Here is a 21,603-nt window from a genome sequence, read left to right as displayed (position 1 = left end):
AAACTGGCAGAATCCATTAAAGCTCAACAAACACACACTTATGATTCAGCAATACTCCTCTCTAGGTACACTTATGGATATATATATGTTTAATAAAAATATTTACAAGAATACTTAGAGAACTACTCTTATAGTCCAAAATTGGAAACTACCCAGATATTCATCAACAGTCAGATGGGTAAAACAAATTCCATTACATTTGTACAAAAGAACAGTATCAACAATAAGAATGAATTACCAATATGTGCAGCAGCATAGATGGTTCTCACAAATACAATGTTGATCAAAAAAGTCACACATGCATTAGTACAGAATTTTGTGATATCATTTATGTGAAGTTTTTTTCAGTTTTATTGAGATATAATTGAAATATGCTGTGCAAGTTTAAGGTGTACAATGATATGACTTGATACACTTATTGAATATTATATATATTGTGAAATGATGGACATAGTAAAGTTAGTTAACACAGCCATTGCCTCACATAGTTATAATCCTTTACATGAAGTTTTAGTTAAAACTTGGCAACATTGGGAGTTCCCTGGTGGTGTAGTGGTGAGGATTCACGGCTTTCAACGCTGTGGTGCCGGTTCAATCCCTGATCGGGAAACAGATCCCACAGACTGAGCAGTGTGGTGAAAAAAACCCTCCAAGACAAAAAATAGGCAATATTTATCTCTGGTGTGATAAGTTAGGATAGTGAGTGAGAAGTGACCAGGAGGAGAGTGAGGTGGAGTTCTATGGAACTGGTAATATTAGGATCCATCTGAGGAGATGGGTAGCTTTTAAAAATTTAATTTATAAATTAAATTAAATTTTTCTGCATGTATGTTTACTTCAGTGTAAAGGTTACTTAAAAAAAAAGTCCCCATAGAGTAGTGGTTCTCCATTTTATCAAACCCAAATACCCCTCCTTTATAACAAATGTTTTGTGACATCCTCTGTCCTCTCCTGAAATGAAAGGTATAGAGAATTGTACATACTACTTGTATAATTAAATTTTTTCTTTTTAAAATAAAATTTTAATTTCATAATTAAAAATAAATTAACACAGTACCTTCAGTTCAGTTCAGTTCAGTTCAGTCGCTCAGTCATGTCCGACTCTTTGCGACCCCATGAATCACACTACGCCATGCCTCCCTGTCCATCACCAACTCCCGGAGTCTACTCAAACCCATGTCCATCGAGTTGGTGATGCCATCCAACCATCTCATCCTCTGTCGTCCCCTTCTCCTCTTGCCCCCAATCCCTCCCAGCATCAGGGTCTTTTCTGATGAGTCAACTCTTCGCATGAGGTGGCCAAAGTACTGGAGTTTCAGCTTCAGCATCAGTCCTTCCAATGAACACCCAGGACTGCTCTCCTTTAGGATGGACTGGTTGGATCTCCTTACAGTCCAAGGGACTCTCAAGAGTCTTCTCCAATACCATAGTTCAAAAGCATCAATTTTTCGGCTCTCAGCTTTCTTCACAGTCCAACTGTCACATCCATACATGACCACTGGAAAAAACCATAGCCTTGACCAGACCTTTGTTGGCAAAGTAATGTCTCTGCTTTTTAATATGCTGTCTAGGTTGGTCATAGCTTTCCTTCCAAGGAGTACGCATCTTTTAATTTCATGGCTGCAATCACCATCTGCAGTGATTATGGAGCCCCCAAAAATAAAGTCTACACTGTTTCCACTGTCTCCCCATCTATTTCCCACGAAGTGATGGGACCAGATGCCATGATCTTAGTTTTCTGAATGTTGAGCTTTAAGCCAACTTTTTCACTCTCCTCTTTCACTTTCATCAAGAGGCTTTTTAGTTCCTCTTCACTTTCTGCTATAAGGGTGGTGTCATCTGCATATCTGAGGTTATTGATATTTCTCCCGGCAATCTTGATTCCAGCTTGCGCTTCTTCCAGCCCAGCCTTTCTCATGATATACTCTGCATATAAGTTAAATAAGAACCTTAGTAGGGATATAAAAAAAAGAAGAGGGAAAAACTTTATGATAAGATAATGTGTATTTCAGTGTGTTGATATTTGGTCAGGACTGCCCTGGAAGACACTGAGTATACAACAGGTGCTTGCACCTCGAGTGAAAACCTCATGAGTGCAATATTTGCAAGTGCCAATGGCATCAGGTAATATACTAGCTAATTACTAGGACACTGGTGATGGAGTTTTCTGAAACGGAAAACAATCTGTGTTAACATTTTAAACAGAACACATCCCAATCTTTCTTCCATGTTTTATATCTCAAAGCCAACTTAGATTCTAGGCTTATAAACACACTTTGCATGTACAGGAATATCTAATTTGATACTGAGATAATCCATTGCCCTATAGAACTGTCTTGTGTATAGCAAGATATTTAATATCTGTGCCCCCTGACCATTAAACGCCAGGGGTGTCACTGCAACAACCACAAACTTCTAATATTCCCCCAGGACAGGGTCACTTTGGTGGAGAACCATCTGTGTAGAGGGCAACTTCTAGGCCATAAGCCATTAATGTTCTTATTCATGAAGCCCTCAAAGATCTACCAGCATCAAAGTTATCTGATGGGTATAATAACTTAAATAAACTCTCTTAGGTCTTTAAAGCTTCTCCACTCATTGCACTGCTGATCCATCTCAAATTAGGCTCCCTAGGGTCCTTGCTTAATGACAACTTGAGTGTTGATGCCTGAGGTTAAGCACCAATAAGGAGATGAGTAATGTTCCTAAGGGCTTCCCAGGTGGCCCAGTGGTAAAGAATCCACCTGCCAATGCAGGAGGTGCGGGTTCAATCACTAGGTGGGGAAGATCCCCTGGAGGCAGGCATGGTAACCCACTCCAGCATTCTTGCCTGGAGAAGTCCATGGACAGAAGACATTGGCTACATCCATGGGGTCAAGAAGAGTCGGACATGACTGAGCAAGCACACAGAAAGTTTAACATTCCTAAACAACCAAGTGAAAATTAGGTCGGAAAATTTCAAGCTATATCCCTACCTCTGCCCAAGAGCCTCAATCGCTTTATAACTGAAAACCCCTCAGACATTGCTGTATGAGCAAGAGTTGCATGAATCCGTGTTGGACATTCTTGTCCACTAAATCCCGAAACCTTACACTTCATCTTCTGTCATGGAGCATAGCAAATATTTGAGTGATTATTATATGCCATGCTATATACCTTGTGCTAAGCACTTCACAGGTATCATCTCATTATATTCTCACAACAACCCTATGAGGTAATCACTATTATTATTCCTAGGTTTTGATGGGAAGAAAACTGAGGCATAGAGCAGTTGAGGAACATTCTTAGGGTCACATAGTTAATCAACTTAAAACTAGGATTTGAACACATACATCTGATCCTAAAGCTAGAACTCTTAACTTTCCTGGTATTCTCCCCTCAAAGGGGGAGAATACACTTTTGCCAATAATACCCTGGGCATCTAGAAATGGTACAGACTTCCATTGGCTAAATGCCTTTTGGAATTCAGCTTGCCTGGGGAGGAGTCTGGTGACTTCCTCCTTTATCAATGAAATTATTCCATTCAGCTTCAAACAAGAGAGAGCTGACAGATGAGTGTGAACAATAAGGACATTTATTCCTTACTGAACATGAAGTCCCAGAGCTGACTAAATGGCTCAGTAGAATCTTCAAGCACCCTTGGCCTCACCATCATCAGGGTATTAGCTTTTCTTCCTCATGCATCTTATCTCCTGGTTACAAGATGGCTGCTGCTGTTCCAACCACACTAGAGAAAGGAAGGGGCAGAATAAAAAGGATATTTTTTAAAATTAAATTATTTTTTTCCTGTTTCTTTTTTATTATTTTAAAAATTTATTTATTTTTAAATTGAAGGATAATTGCTTTACAGAATTGTGTCGGTTTCTGTCAAACATCAGCATGAATCAGCCATTGGTATACATATGTCCCCTCTCTCTTGAACTTTCTACCCATCTTCCTTCTCATCCCACCCCGCTAGGTTGTTATAGAGCCCCAGTTTGAGTTCCCTGAGTCGCACAACGAATTCCGATTGGCTACCTATTTTACATATGGTAAGGTAAGTTTCCATATTACTCTCTCCCACACGTCCGACCGTCTCCTTCCTCCACTCCCACTGTGTTCATAAGTCTCTTCTCTGTGTCTCCATTGTTGTCCTGCAGATAATTGCATCAGTACCATTTTCCTAGATGTATTAGTATATGATACTTCTTTTTCTCTTTCTGGCTTACTTCGATCTGTATAATAGGCTGTAGGTTCATCCACCTCGTTAGAACTGACCCAAATGTGTTCCTTTTAATGGCTGAGTAATATTCCATTGTATATATGAACCACAGCTTCTTTAACCACTCGTCTGTCAATTACCATCTAGGTTTCTTCCATGTTCTAGGTATTGTAAGTAGTGCTGCAATGAACATTGGGGTACATGTGTCTTTTTCAGTTTTTGTTTCCTCAGGGTATATGTCTAGTAGTGAGATTCCTGGGTCATATGGTGGTTTTATTCCTAGCTTTTTTTTTTTTTTTAAGGGATCACCATCCTGATTTTAAGGAATCACACCATACATAGTGGCTGTATCGATTTACATTCCCACCAACAGTGCAAGACGGTTCCCTTTTCTCCACACCCTCTCCAGCATTTATTAGGTTTTTTTTTTTTTTTGATGATGGCCATTCTGACTGGTGTGAGGTGATATCTCAGTGTGTAATTTTGATCTGCATTTCTCTAATAATGAGCGATGTTGAGCATCTTTTTATGTGCTTGTTAGCAGCAATGACCAGGTATGGCCCTGATGCTCTAGCACCATCCATTTTCAGGGCTAGTTGACTTGACAGGTGAATTGTTACACTCTCCTCAGCAGATTCCGACTTCCATGGCTAATGTCCTTCTAAAAACAATTTTTTATGGCTTTTAACCCCAACTTTCTTTTGATTCTCATTGGCTGATTGACAGGCCCACTCTTAAACCCATTATTGGAAAAGGGGGATGGTATTATAATAATCACCTTAGACAAATCATTGTTTATCCACTAGAATTCCGTTACCAGAGGTTTCCACTCATTAAAAATAAGGCTTCTGTTAGGAAAGAAAGGGAATTGCTATAGTCATCTAGGGCTACCATAAGAAAATTCCACAGTCTGGGTGACTTAAACAACAGAAAATTGGAGGCTGAAAAGGCCAGTATCACAGCCCAGCAGGGTTCAATTTGCTTTCTGTTTGGACATGGCTACCATCTTCTGTGTGCCTTTCCTGAGGTGTGTGCTGGGAGAAAGAGAGAGACTCTTCTTATAAGGGCACTAATCCCATCATGAGGGTCCCACCCTTCTGAACTCACCTAACCCTAATTACTGAAAGACCTCAACTCCAAATACCATCACATTTGGGGATTAGAGCTCTGATGTAGGAATTTTCAAGGGACACATCTATTCAGCCCATAACAGCTGCCAAGTAGGTAGTAAACAACATCTGCCATTCCTTCTCTGTGAGATAAATAGGTGGTCCCAGCTTGGGTAGCAGACTGGGGATAACACTGGTTGCAGGGGACACCAAAGTTGTGACTATGGCGGGTAATAGTTGCTCAGCTGTGTCTGACCCCATGGACTGTAGCTCCTAGGTTCATTGGGTTTTCCAGGCAAGAATACTAGGGTGGGTTGCCATTCCCTGCTCCAGGGGATTTTTCCCAACCCAGGGATCAAACCCAGGTCTTCCACATTGTAGGCAGACTGTTTACCATCTGAGCCACTAGGAAAGTCCTCTTCCCTTGTGGCTCAGCTGGTAAAGAATCCGCCTGCAATGCAGGAGACCTGGGTTTGATCCCTGGATTGGGTATATCCCCTGGAGAAGGGAAAGGCTACCCATTCCAGTATTCTGGCCTGGAAAATTCCTTGGGCTGTGTAGTCCATGGGGTCGCAAAGAGTTGGACACGACTGAGCAACTTTCACTTTCACTTTCAGTGATTAGATTATTCTCAGTAAAAGTGAAATCATGTGTATTTAGCCCTGACACATTCTCACACATTCACCCTCACAGACATCTAGAGCCTCAAACAACTCTGTGCACAGAGGATGTCATCTTAGCCATCAAGGTGTGGGTTGAGTGTGGGTGGGGCATCACTTCTGTAAGGACAAGATCTGTTTATTGCAAAGAGTTCAGAATGTATGGAGATGTACATAGTCTGCTGTGATTGTGGTTTTCATTCTGTCTGCCCTCTGATGGATTAGGATAAGAGGCTTGTGGAAGGTTCCTGATGGGAGGGACTGTCTGTGGGATAAACTGGGTCTTGCTCTGGTTTGTGGGGCCATACACAGTAAATCTTTAATCCAATTTTCTGCTGATGGGTGGGCCTGTGTTCTCTTCCTGCAGTTTGGCTTGAGGCCAAACTATGGTAAGGGTAGGCATAATGTTCCCTTGGTATCTCTAATTTTCTTGAAGAGATCTCTAGTCTTTCCCATTCTATTGTTTTCTTCTAATTCTTTGCACTGATCACTGAGGAAGGCTTTCTTATCTCTCCTTGCTATTCTTTGGAACTCTGCCTTCAAATGGGTGTATCTTTCCTTTTCTCCTTTGCTTTTCACTTCTCTTCTTTTCACAGCTATTTGTAAGGCCTCCTCAGACAGCCATTTTGCTATTTTGCATGTATTTTTCTTGGGAATGATCTTAATCCCTGTTTCCTGTTATTTGTCACTTCCACTGTATAATCGTAAGGGATTTGATTTAGGTCATACCTGAATGGTCTAGTGGTTTTCCCTACTTTCTTCAATTTCAGTCTGAATTTGACAATAAGGAGTTCATGATCTGAGCCACAGTCAGCTCCCAGTCTAGTTTTTGCTGACTGTATAGAGCTTCTCAGTCTTTGGCTGCAAAGAATATAATCAATCTGATTTCAGTGTTGGCCATCTGGTGATGTCCATGTGCAGAGTCTTCTCTTGTGTTGTTGGAAGAGGCTGTTTGCTATGACCTGTACATTCTCTTGGCAAAACTCCATTAGCCTTTGCCCTGCTTCGTTCCAAGGCCAAGTTTGCCTGTTACTCCAGGTATTTCTTGACTTCCTGCTTTTGCATGCCAGACCCATATAGTGAAAAGAACATATTTTTTGGGTGTTAGTTCTAAAAGGTCTTGTAGGTCTTCATAGAACCATTCAACTTCAACTTCTTCAGCATTATTGGTTGGGGCATAAACTTGGATTGAATGGTTTGCCTTGGAAACAAACAGAGATCATTCTGTTGTTTTTGAGATTGCGTCCAAGTACTGCATTTCGAACTCTTTTGTTGACTATGATGGCTACTCCATTTCTTCTAAGGGATTCTTGCCCACAGTAGTAGATATAATGGTAATCTGAGTTTAATTTACCCATTCCAGTCCATTTTAGTTCTGATTCCGAAAATGTCAACATTCACTCTTGCCATCTCCTGTTTGACCACTATCAATTTGCCTTGATTCATGGACCTAACATTCCAGGTTCCTATGCAATATTGCTATTTACAGCATTGGACCCTTGCTCCTATCACCAATCATACCCACAACTGGGTGTTGCTTTTGCTTTGGCTTCATCTCTTCATTCTTTCTGGAGTTATTTCTCCACTGATCTCCAGTAGCATATTGGGCACTACCGACCTGGGGAGTTCATCTTTCCGTGTCCTATCTTTTTGCCTTTTCTAGACCATTCCTTGGTCTAGACAAGGAGTGGGAAATGGAGGCAGAATCCAGAGACTTGGAGGGTGGGGCCTCCCTGTGGGCCGTGGGCTTGAGAAGCAGAGCAGATATAGGCCTGTGGCAGCCATGGAGGGATTCCACATCCCTTCTCTTGTGGCTCAGGTTTTATCACTGCCTCTCCTTTCTTGATCAGGGCCAGCTCAGTTTGCTGGGAAACCCTCCTAGGCCACAGCGGAGCACAAACAGGCATGGGTTCATGCATATCTTCTCCCAGTAAACCAGCTTAACTAGCAGGCACAAAGGCTGAGGGGCCAGCTTAGAGGTTTAGCAGTATGGAAATCCAGTGTTCCTGGGGGAATTCTCAGAAAAAGAGTGCAGTACACAGCTCTGAAGTCCAGAGGCTGAAATTTGGCACCACTGGTGACCTCAACAGGGGATAGAGCAATGGAAACAGAGACCTTGTGTTTTATGTTTTAATGAAAAACAACTGTTTAGCACAGGGAACTCTACTCAATACTCTGTAATGACATATATGGGGCTAGAATCTTAAAAAAGAGATTGTATGTTTATGTGTAACTGACTCACATTGCTATACGGCAGAGACTAACACAGCATTGTAACTCAACTATACTCCAATAAAAATTAATTAAAAAAAACCCCAACTATGACTATTGTGTCAGACCTGATCTAAGCACTTTACATGTGCAATCTTATTCAATCCTCAATTGCTATCATTCATTTTACAGATAAGAAACCAGGCTCAGAAAATTTAAGGCCCTTGCCCCAGGTCACCCAGCTATTTAAAGAGGCAGATCTGGGTTTTAAATGTTGCCAATATGGCTCCAGTCAGTCCTGAAGAAAATCAATCCTAAATATTCATTGGAAGGACTGATGCTGAAGCTGATGTTTCAGTACTTTGGCTACCTGATGCGAAGAGCCGACTCATTGGAAAAGACCCTGATGCTGGGTAAGATTGAGGGCAGAAGAAGAGGGCAGCAGAAGATGAGATGATTGGATGCCATCACCAACTCAGTGGATGTAAATTTGAGCAAATTCTGGGAGGCAGTGAAGAACAGCCACGGGGTCACAAAGAATTGGACACAGAAATACATTCTACACCTCATATTGCCTCTTACATAAGCCAGGCAGTTAAATATAGACCTGAAGCCAACTCTTTGAGCAAGGGCAGCAATGAAAATGCATTAGTAGTCAAGGAGACACGCACACAGGTACATTTCAAGGAGGAGAACCAGAGAGCCAAATGGGATGGTGAGCAGGAGAGAGTGTGAGAAAGTCAGGATGTGACTGTGTCGAGGTAAACGTTGTACACTCTGCACCTCTCTTTTGGAGGGCTCCCCAGTTCGGTTTTCAAAGGTACTGTAACAGGAGGGAAAGGGGCAGGGCACAACTTTTGAAAGAATGACTTAGCCCAAGGACACAACATGAAATGATTGAAATCAAATGGGACCAAGAGAGCAGACAAGACTAGACCTTGATCCTCAATCAGCAAGTGAAATGACTCACCCAGAGGTACCATGAAGATTCCAAGGCCTGTTAAGAGACCAAGGAGTGGGCGGTGGCCGAATCCTGGAAATCTCTGCTCCTTCCCCAAAAGAGTTAGAATCATCCTCCCACTCATTAGCATATGACATTACCCAGCCTATAAAAACCAACCACAAATTTCGCTGCGCATTCGCCCTCTGCAATGGCCCACACTCTATCTGTGCTGTGTGCTTCTCTCTGTATGCAAATAAATGCACTTATTACCTCTCACTTTGTCTCTCACTGAATTCTTTCTGCGATGAAACATCAAGAACCTGAGCTTCATTAGGTCCTGAAACCAGGTACTGTGGGTTTTGGCTGTGTTTGAGTCCCAGCCACGTGGGTTCAAGTCCCAAGCAGGGTTTTGACTGGGTTTGAGTCCCAGCACATGGGTTTGAGTCTCAATCTGAGGTAAATGGTTTCGGCACCATGTTTTGACACCAGGTTGATAAAGAGAATCTTGAGTTCCTTCAGAATTCCACAATGGAGATTGTCCAGAAACTCCCGCTTCTTTCAACTGTTTTTCGTACACATCAAATTTCTTCAACACTTGCCTCTTATCTTGGACTATGGTTCTTGCTTGCCTGTAGGACTGTGTACATATTCCTTACCCTGGCCTCCAAAACCTCACATAACTCAACAACCCCGAGTCTCAGCTGCAGTCTGTCCCATCTCCCCACCAAGACCCATTTAACAGATACATATTCTAGATGTTTCCACTTTGTTATCCTTTCCCCTTGTCTTTAACCATTTAAATGTCAGCAATCCTTCATGGCCTAGCTCACATTCTATCACCTCCACTTAGTCTTCTGTATTAGGGCTCCAGAGAGCCAGAACCAAAATATAAAAACAGAATACATGTATATAATATGTGAGTCACTCAGTCATGTCTGACTCTTTGCGACCCCATGGACTGTAGCCTGCCAGGCTTCTCTGTCCATGGAATTCTCCATGCCAGAACACTGGGGTGAGTAGCCATTTCCTCCTCCAGGGGATCTTCCCTTCTCCAGGGGATCTTCCCAACCCAGGGATTGAACACAAGTCTCCTGCGTTGCAGGCAGATTCTTCACTGTCTGAGCCACAAGGGAAGCCCAAGAATACTGGAGTGGGTAGCCTATCCCATCTCCAGCAGATCTTCCCTACCCAGGAATCGAACCAGGGTCTCCTTCATTGCAGGTGGATTCTTTACCAGCTGAGCTACCAGGGAAGCCCATATAATAGGTATACATTATATATTAATATACTATATATTATGTATGTATGAAGAATTGACTTATGCAGTTGGGAAGGTAAGAAGCCCCAAGACCTGTAGTCAAGCTAGGGGCCCAGAAGAGCTGACGTGTAGCTCCTGGCCAGGTCCAAAGGCTTGGGAACCAGGAAAGCTGATGGTGTAAGTTCTAGTCCAACAGTTGGCAAGTTTAGGATCCAGGAGGGGTCAGTGTTTCATTCTGGGTACAAAAGTTGGAAAGACTAATGACCCAGCAAGCCATCAGGCAAGAGGAGTACCCTTTCACTCCAGAGTGGGCCAATCTTTTTGTTCTTTTCAAGACTGATAGGATGAGCCCCATCCACATTATGGAGGGCAATCTACTTTACTCAGTCCATAGATTGAATTGTTAATCTCATCCAAAAACACCATTGTAGACAGACCCAGAACAATTTTTTTAAATATTTATTTTTATTTTTAAAAATTTATTTGGCTGCTCCCGGTTTTAGTTGCAGTACTCAGGATCTTCCTTCTTTATTGCGGCATGTGAGATTTTTAGCTGTGGCATGTGAACTCTTACTTGTGGCAAGTGGGATCTAGTTCCCTGACCAGGAATGGAATCTAGGCCCCTTGCATTGAGATTGTGGAGTCTTGGCCATTGGACCACCAGGGAAGTCCACAGAAAAAGTTTTGACCAAATATCTGGACACCCAACAGTCCAGTCAAGTTGACCCATACATTAACCAACACATTAAAAATTTTTTCTTCATTTTAAAATTTGAACTATGTCCTTCAAGCCCCAAATTGTTACCTGGGGTTACTCTTGAGGGATAGGATTCCAGGGTGGGAAGGGAGAACTTCCATTTTTACTCTTTACTATTGAAAAAGAAGTTTAGGGCAGTAGTTAAGACTCTGCCTTCTGATGTAGAGGGCATGAGTTCAATCCCTGGTTGAGGAACTAAGATCCCACACACTGAGGGGTGTGGCAAAAAAAAAAAAAAAAGAGGTTTAAAAGTGGTAAACTTTGAGTAAATTGTACTTTCTTTTTGGTTCTTTTCTATTGTTACCTTCTGTTTGTATACAGCCAGCCCTCTGTAGCTGCAAGTTGCAAGTCCACAGATTTGATTAACTATGGATAGAAGATATTCAGATAGTTCCATATCAGAAAACAATCTGATAAAAAACTGATCAACAGAACCATTTTATTAAACATTTGATCTAATATGAGAAAAAAGAGTCCCAAAGCAAAACTTCAATTTGCTGCACATACGCAGCTATTTACATAGCATTTACATTGTAGTCATCATTATAAGTTAATTGGTATTATAAGTAATCTAGAGATGACTTAAAACTTAAAGGGATCAATGCCTGGGTCAGGAAGATCCCCTGGAGGAGGGCATGGCAACCTACTACAGTATTTTTGCCTAGAGAATCAAGTGGACAGAGGAGCCCGGTGGGATACAGTCCAAAGGATCACAAAGAGTCGGACATGACTGAAGCAATTTAGCACGCACTAACATGCATAGGTTATATGCAAGTACTACACCATTTTGTATAAGAGACGAGCATTGGAGGATTTTGGTAACTTCAGGGGTCTTAGAACTGGGTCCCTGACAGATATTGCGGGATGCCTGTATTAAAAAAAAATCTAATTCCAACTACCAGTTATAGAGACTACAGAGGACAGAGGAAGATATTTATAACCATATGATGCAAAATCTATGACTATTGGAAACTATTCAGGATAAACAACCTTGTTACTTCAACAGATAAATAGCAAGTGTAATAAAAAGAAGTGGAGGGAAAACCTATGATTAAAAGAGATTTAAAAAAAGCAACCATTTGCAATGTGTGGGTATTATTTAGATTCCACTAAAAAAGAAAAACTCCACAAAATGAAAAAAGAAAAATTCGTAGCATTTAGGAGACAAGTGAAAATTTAAACACTGACAGGACATTTGACACTATAAAGGATTTTTTTTTCAAATGTGATAATTGTATTGTGGTTATGTTTTAAAAAATGTGTCTTTTGGGAATTCCTCAGTGGTCCAGTAGTTAGCACTTGGGTGCTTTCACTGTTAGGGCCAGGGTTCAGTCCCTGATTGGGGAGCTAAGATTCTATAAGCCACATGGCTCTGCCACACACAAAAAATAGCCATCTTTTAAAGAAATGTACTCAAACATTTATGAATAAAATAATATCAAGCCTGAGATTTGCTTCAAAATAATTTACGGGGAGAGGAAGTATACCAAAGTGTGGATGGGGCAGGACTGATGGATTTCAGATAGGTGATAAGCACATTGAAGGCTTGCTATATACTATTTGGTCTACTTTTGTGTAAGTTAGAAATTCTCCGTAAATAAAAAGATTTTTTAAATTATGATGTGACCAGCACAATTTAATTATAGTGATTATTTCTACCCCAGCAACTGTGAAAGATTTATTTTAAGAACTTAGAGGTTCACTCAAAAGATAGTTGAAAATTTCAAATGCTAAGAAATTTTCATCACCCTTTTCCTCCTCCCACACAACATAATTGACATCCTGGCCACAGAACTTTTGCAAACCCACACACAATTCAAAGTAAATTGTCAGTTCACTCCTGGTTTCTGGCTGTAACTCAAGCCTGATTTGGCCTTATTCCTTCAGGTTCAGAGTTGAAGCCTCAACTGAGACTCACTCCTACTTAGGGGCCAGACATCAAGCTTAAGCAAAATATGGAAGTGGGTATGCTATTTTACCTACCGAGGAAGCAGCATGCCAAGCTTCCCTGTCCCTCTTCCCTGTCCACCAACTCCCAGAATTTACTCAAACTCATGCCCATTGAGTCAGTGATGCCATCCAACCATCTCATCCTCTGTCGTCCCCTTCTCCTCCTGCCTTCAATCTTTCCCAGCATCAGGCTCTCTTCCAATGAGTCAATTCTTCACATCAGGTGGCCAAAGCATTGGAGCAGTCCTTCCAATGAATATTCAGGACTCATTTCCTTTAGGATTGACTGATTTGATTTTCTTCCCATCCAAGGGGTTCTCAAGAGTCTTCTCCAACCACAATTAAAAATCATCAATTCTTCGGTGTTTAACTTTCTTTATAGTCCAACCATTTTTCAAAGATAAGTGAAAATGTTAGTCATTCAGTTGTGTTCGACTCTTTGAGACCCCAGATTGTAGCCCACCAGGCTCCTCAGTTCATGGAATGCTCTAAGCCAGAATAGCGGAGTAGGTAGTCATTCCCTTCTCCGTATTCCTCAAGGTATCTTCCAAATTGTGGATTCCAGACATATTGGACTCCATCCTCAGATCCTTTCTCTCACTATACTTTCTTGAAGTTATACTTGATAACTTCAAGCTCATCCAGTTCATACCTGTAGCTCTGGCCTTTCTCCTGACTTGCACAGCCAATGTTCAGGACATTCTCATATAAATGATGGGGGATAGGGTGAATCTTGAATTACCATGTACAAAATAGACCTCAGGATGCTTCCTCAAGACTTAAATCCACTTCACTCTGCCCAGCTCAGGAGGTTGTCCTTGATTCTTCTTTCTTCCATCTCCGCATTCAAATGCTTACTGAGTCCTGTTGATTATTTGTTGATGTTTAGTTGCTAAGTCATGTCTGACTCTTTGCAATCTCATGGACTATAGCCTGCCAGGCTCCACTGTCTATGGGATTTGACAGGCAAGACTACTGGAGTGGATTGCCATTTGCTTCTCCAGGGGATCTTTGAGATCCAGGGATTGAACCCATGTCTCCTGCATTGGCAGGTGAAATCTTTAACACTGGGTCACCAGGGAAGCCCCTTGTTGAATCTACCTTCAAACTATTCCCTAAATATGATTATATCTCACCACCCCTACCACTACCACTCAGTCCTAACCATTCTCTCTCCTCGAGCTACTACAGTAACCTTCTACCTGGTCTTGCTGCCCCTACCTTGTCTTTTGTATCAGAAAGGATTAAGTTTTAAAGTTATCAATCCATTCCCAAGTCAGTCCCCTGCTCAACTCTCTCTAGGGGCATCCTTGTCCACTTACGTAAAATTCAAATTCCTCGAATGGATGACAGGCCACTCTCAAGACCTGGCCCTGCCCACCCCAAGTTTCCCACCCTTCTTGACTCATTGTCCTCTAGCCATCAGCCTTCAGAATAGCCTTTGAATGTTTGCTCCAGTCTCAGGATCTTTATATTTGTCCTCCCTACTTTAGATTGTCCTTCCTTAAAACGTCTAAGGGCTTTTTTCCTCCCTTGATGTAGGTATCGACTTAAATTTTAGGTTCTCGGAGATGCCTTCTCTCTGCCTTGTGTAAAGAGCCCTATGTCCTCTCACCATTTACCCTGCTTTTTAGCACTTCTCATAGCATTATCACTACTTACAATTATACACTTATGTGTTTTTATTTTCTGTTTCCTTCCTCTCCTCCTCCTAGGAATGTATAAGCTTCATGAGGACGAGCATTTTGTCTCTTTCACCTTCGTGTCACTAGTGCTTAGCACTGTAGGATTTGCTAAATGAATGAATCTTCCAATCTGATACCTGCCTATCTTCTCTAGAGAGTATGAAAGTGAAAATACTGTTTACCATCCACTTGTCATACTGAGCATCCCAGAGCACAGGCGCAAGCTCTGGAGCTCATGTGAATTTCCATGTGGGCCGCCATGGATTCCTTTCTCTCGGGAACCTGGTGCCTGGTGCCCTGGGTCTGACAGCTGGCCTCTAGGATTACAACCCACACTTAGTTAGAGAGTGCTGACTTTACCTTGGGCTTTCCTGGTGGCACTAATGGTAAAGAACCTGTCTGCCAATGCAGGAGATGTGGTTTCGATCCCTGAGTTGGGAAGATCTGGAGGAGGGTATGGCAACCCACTCCAGTATCCTTGCCTGGAGAATCTCATGGACAGAGGAGCCTGGTGGGCTACAGTCCGTGGGATCACAGAGTCGGACACGACTTAAGCGACTTAGCATGATTTTATCTTAGAACCTGCTTGCTGGTATTCTAAAAGGAAAGCAGCTCACCCACCAAGAGCCAGTGCATCTCTGAGGGGAGTCTCAAAGGAAAGGATCTTTAGAGAATTCCCTGATGGTCCAGTGGTTAAGAGTCTGTGCTTTCACTGCTCTGGGCCTGGGTCAGGGAACCGAGATTCCCATGCGCTGTACGCAGACAAAAAAAAAACAAAACGTGTTTTTCAAATGATCTTTAGGCCTAGCTGTCTTGTGTCTGTCTCCTGGGGAGAGGAGGCTTGTACTAAAAGGAAGAATTAGTCAAGCTTAAGAGCTGTAGGTAACAGCACAGGCTGGTTCTGCTTTATGGTCTCATAGAGTTTTACCCAGGTGGGAAGAAAGTATTTCATGTCGTCAGCAACTGGTAGGAGCTATACCTTGCCTCCCCAGAGGTGTGGGAGCTCTTATAGGGGATGGTGGGGGCCCCTGGCACCTGGGGAGAGTAGAGACCTGGGCACAAGAATCACAGCGCCTGTCTGGTGAGGAGTGACTGTTGGAATGACAGGGCAGCTGCATGGCCAACACTGAGGCTGGGGTTGGTGCCAGTGAAGGAGCTGGATTAGTCGGGTTTCACTGCAATGATTCTGTGTGAACAGAGAAACGAACCCGGGTTTCAGTGGTTTACCGCAATATCAGCGCCATGTTCACATTTCTCACTCTGGGGTCTTCAGCTCAGCTGGGGTGGTACTGCTTCAGACTGTGGCTTCATGACTCTCTTCTCGGTGACAGAGTTTCAAGAGGTCAAACCGTAAGTCAAATCATTATACCGTACACCTGAAACATACACAGGGCTGTATATTGATTATATCTCAGTGAAACTGGAAGGGGAAAAAAAAAATGAAGAAGAACCCAAACCATGCAAGCACAGTTACAACCTCTGCTTAGGCGATATTCATTAATATTCCCTTGACAAATCACATAGTCCAGGCCCAGATCCGTGGGGCCTGAAAATGTACTGCAATACTAGGAAGTCACAAGGCAAAGGCTGTGACTGTTTCATTCTCCTGCGGGGAGGCAGTGGAGGAGCGGGAGCCCAGTCTCCCGCAGGGCCCATCCAGGCTGTTTGGAGGAACAAGTGAGTTTCCATGGAGACACCTTGAGGGAGCAGAGTGATATCTCAGTGGTAAGGGCACACAGCGGAAGACTGCTTCTTTGTTACTGTTCCTTTGATTCATATTCCTTGATTTTTACCCCTGGGCTAAATATGAGACTGCGGAAGCTCAAATTACGGGACCATGAACTTCTATCTCTTGCAGGAAGCAACAGGGCTGAGGAACACGCAGAGCTGGCCACTTGTGAGATAAAGGGCTATACACTTGTGCAGTCCAATGTGGGAACCAAGCCTGGTGTGGGAAAAGAAGCACCTGGACCTTCTTCAGGTTTGCTTAAAATTATAGGTGAGACCTTCCTCGTTCTGCATCTGTGAGCTTGGTTCTGCAGTGTCTCCTTGTTCTAAGAGTTACCGTAACACTCAGTGTAGCTGACCTTGCATGGGGATCAAGGTCCTGCATAACTGATGTTTCCACAGAATGGAAACTTGCCCTTTCAAGTGCCAAAACAGTGTTTATTTTTTTACCACTTTAAAGAATAGAAATTGTTCTAAAACATATAGTTTGCTACCTGTCTTAAAAAATCAAAGGGTCTGAACTTAATTTGATCCTTCCTTAAAGATTCGGAGTATTTATCTTTATCATTGTGCAACACAGCACAGCTTCCCCTTCTCTGCTTATCTATATTCTTCTTTGTATTCAGCTCTCACTTCCTTTTGGATCATTTGATTCATTTGAGTCCTCAATTTATTTCCTTGCTTAAATCGATGGTAGACAAGAAACCCAGTTATCCAGCTCTATTAGAAACATATGTTAAGACCCATGCATGCAAGGAAAAACAGTATTTGAAAAAAGATAGCATTTTAAAAAACTTATTTATTTGGCTGCTCCGGGTCTTATTTGCAGCATGTGGTGTCTTTAGTTTTGGCATGCAAACCCTTAGTTGTGGGCATGTGGGATTTTGTTCCCTGACCAGGGATTGAACCCAGGGCCCCAGAATTGGGAGCACAGAGTCTTAGCCACTGGACCATCAGGGAAGTCTTAAGATGGCATTTTAAATCCGTAGGGAATAAATGGAAAGTTAGCCATGCATTTGGGAAAAAAAATAAAATGACCTCCCTAACTCTGCGGACAGAAAAAAGAACAAAAGAATGTCACTCATTCAACAGTCATGTAATAGTTAAGTTGTCACCCACTTTAGCAGTGCTCTGGCAGTACATCCTGAAAGGTATTCAGGGTGAAAAAATGGGATGAGGCAATCTGTGCTTTAGATAAATGGGCCCCTATACTGATAGACACATACCTCAGGAAGAATTTCAATGACCCAGATTCTTGACTCTTCCTATACATCGGAAAGCACTAAAATAATTAACTTGAAATATCTCTTCTTTGAATTAGAGTTAGACAAGGCTGTGGTCCATGTGATCAGTGGTTAGTTTTTGGTGATTATGGTTTTCAGTCTGTTTGCCCTCTGATGGAGAAGGATATGAGGCTTATGGAAGCTTCTTGATGGGAGAGACTGACTGACAGGGAGACTGGGTCTTGTTCTGATGGGCGTGGCCATGCTCAGTAAATCTTAAATCCACTTTTCTGTTGATGGGTGGGGCTGTGTTCCCTCCTTGTTATTTGATCTGAGGCCAAACTATGGTGAAGGTAATGAAGATAATGGCAACCTCCTTCAAAAGGTCCCATTCATGTACTGCTACAGTCAGTGCCCCCAACCCTGCAGCAGGCCACTGCTGACCCACGCCTCTGCTGGAGACTCCTGGACACTCATGGGCAAGTCTGATCAGTCTCTTATGGGGTCACTGCTCCTTTCCTCTGGGTCCTGGTGCACACAAGATTCTGTTTGTGCCCTCCAAGACTCTGTTTCCCCAGTCCTGTGTAAGTTCTGGCAGCTCTATGGTGGGGTTAATGGCTTATGCCCTACCCAGATCTACTGCACCTAGAGCCCCTGCCCCTGCAGCAGTCCACTACTACCCATACCTCCTCAGGAGACACTCAAACACAGTTCTGTTTCAGTCTCCATGGGGTCTCTGGGTCCTGATGTGCACAAGGTATGTTTGAGCCCTCTAAGCATCTCTAGCAGGTATGGGGTTTGATTCTGAACACAATTTTGCCCCTCCTACCATTTTGCTGGGTTGCCCTTGGATATAGGGTATGTCCTCACAGTCGCTCTAGCACCATGATAGTCAACAAGAGTACGAAGTGCAGTACTTGGATGCAATCTCAAAAACAACAGAATGACCTCTGTTCATTTCCAAAGCAAACCATTCAATAACACAGTAATCCACGTTTATGCCCAGACCAGTAATGTTGAAGAAGCTGAAGCTGAATGGTTCTATGAAGACCTACAAGACCTTCTAGAACTAACACTCAAAAAAGATGTCCTTTTCATTATAGGGGACTGAAATGCAAAAGTAGGAAGTCAAGAAATACCTGGAGTAACAGGCAAATTTGGCCTAGGAGTACAGAATGAATCAGGGCAAAGGCTAACAGAGTATTGTCAAGAGAACACACTGGTCATAGCAAACATCCTCTTCTAATAACACAAGAGAAGACTCTACACATGGACATCACTAGATGATCAATATAGAAATCAGACTGACTGTATTCTTTGTAGCCAAAGATGGAGAAGCTCTATACAGTTAGCAAAAACAAGAGCAGGAGCTGACTGTGGCTCGGATCATGAGCTCCTTATTGCCAAATTCAGACTTAAATTGAAGGAAGTAGGGAAAACCACTAGACCATTCAGGTATGACCTAAATCAAATCCCTTATGATTATACAGTGGAAGTGACAAATAGATTCAAGGGATTAGATCTGATAGCCAGAGTGCCTGAAGAACTATGGATGGAAGTTCATGACACTGTACAAGAGGCAGTGATCAAGACCACCCCCAAGAAAAAGAAATGCAAAAAGGCAAAATGGTTGTCTGAGGAGGCCTTACAAATAGCTGTGAAAAGAAGAGAAGCAAAAGGCAAAGGAGAAAAGGAAAGATATACCCATTCGAATGCAGAGTTCCAAAGAATAGCAAGGAGAGTAAGGCTTCCTCAGGGATCAGTGCAAAGAAATATAGAAAAAAATAGAAAATAGAATGGGAAAGACTAGAGATCTCTTCAAGAAAATTAGAGATACCAAGGCAACATTTCAGGCAATGATGGGCTCAATAAAGGACAGAAATGGTATGGACCTAACAGAAGCAGAAGATATTAAGAAGAGGTGGCAAGAATACACAGAAGAATTGTACAAAAAAGATCTTCATGACCTGATAACCACGATGGCATGATCGCTCACCTAGAGCCAGACATCCTGGAGTGCAAAGTCAAGTTGGCCTTAGGAAGCATCACTATGAACAAAGCTAGTGGAGGTGATGGAATTCCAGTTGAGCTATTTCAAATCCTAGAAGATGATGCTGTGAAAGTGCTGTACTCAATATGTCAGCAAATTTGGAAAACTCAGCAGTGGCCACAAGACTGGAAAAGGTCAGTTTTCATTCCAATCCCAAAAAAAGGCAATGCCAAAGAATGCTCAAACTACTGCACAATCGCACTCATCTCACATGCTAGAAAGGTAATGCTCAAAATTCTCCAAGCCAGGCTTCAACAGTATGTGAACCATGAACTTCCAGATGTTCAAGCTGGATTTAGAAAAGGCAGAGGAACCAGAGATCAAATTTCCAACATCCACTGGATCATCGAAAAAGCAAGAGAGCTCCAGAAAAACATCTATTTCTGCTTTATTGACTATGCCAAAACCTTTGACTGTGTGCATGACAACAAACTGTGGAAAACTCTTCAAGAGATGGGAATACCAGACCACTTGACCTGCCTCCTGAGAAATCTGTATGCAGGTCAAGAAACAGTTAGAACTGAACATGGAACAACAGACTGGTTCCAAATTGGGAGAGGAGTACGTCATGGCTGTATACTGTCACCCTGCTTATTTAACTTATATGCAGAGTACATGCAAAATGCCAGGCTGGCTGAAGCACAAGCTGGGATCAAGACTGCCGGGAGAAATATAAATAACCTCAGATATGCAGATGACACCACCGTTGCGGCAGAAAGTGAAGAAGAACTAAAGAGACTCTTGATGAAAGTGAAAAAGGAGGGTGAAAATGTTGGCTTAAAGTTCAACACTCAGAAAACTAAAATCATGGTATCTGGTTCCATCATTTCATGGTAAATAGATGAAGAAACTATGGAAACAGTGACAGACTTTTATTTTTTTGGGCTCCAAAATCACTGCAGATGGTGACTGCAGCCATGAAATTAAAAGATGCTTGCCCCTTGGAAGAACAGTTATGACCAACCTAGACAGTGTATTAAAAAGTAGAGACAATACTTTGCCAACAAAGGTCCGTCGAGTCACGGCTATGGTTTTTCCAGTAGTCATGTACGGATGTGAGAGTTGTATTATAAAGAAATCTGAGCACTGAAGATTTGATGCTTTTGAACTGTGGTGTTGGAGAAGACTCCTGAGAGTCCCTTGGATGGGTAGGAGATCCAACTAGTCCATCCTAAAGGATATCAGATCTGAATATTCATTGGAAGGACTGGTGCTGAAGCTGAAGCTTGAATACTTTGGCCACCTGATGTGTAGAACTGATTCATTTGAAAAGACCCTGATGCTGGGAAGGATTGAAGGCAGAAGGAGAAGGGGATGACAGAGGATGAGATGGTTGGATGGCATCACCGACTCAATGGACATGAGTTTGAGTAAACTCCCGGAGTTGGTGATGGACAGGGAGGCCTAGTGTGTTGCAGCCCATGGGGTCGCAAAGAGTTGGACACGACTGAGCAACTGAACTGAACTGATCTTTTCTTTGGGGCTCCCCAGGTGACTCAGTGGGCTTCCCTGGTGGCTCAGACGGTAAAGAATCTGCCTGTGATATGGGAAACCTGGATTTGATCCCTGTGTTTGGAAGATCCCCTGGAGAAGGAAATGGTAACCCACTCCAGTATCTTTGCCTGGAGAATCCAATGGACAGAGGAACCTGGCGGGCTACAGTCCAAAGAGTTGCAAGGAGTCGGATACGACTGAACGACTGAGCACCCATGCATCTCTTCTTTGTGATTAGCAGTGATCTTTTACCAAGTTACACGTTTGAATGCATGTATTTTCCAGCCAAAAAATTCCAGTACATACTGGCTCCTCCCCAGCCTCTTCGGAGCAGT

Source organism: Dama dama, chromosome 25 (genome assembly GCF_033118175.1).
Source record: "Dama dama isolate Ldn47 chromosome 25, ASM3311817v1, whole genome shotgun sequence".
Taxonomy (NCBI): domain Eukaryota; kingdom Metazoa; phylum Chordata; class Mammalia; order Artiodactyla; family Cervidae; genus Dama; species Dama dama.
The sequence above is the reverse complement of the archived record's forward strand: the minus strand, read 5'-3'. Positions refer to the sequence as shown.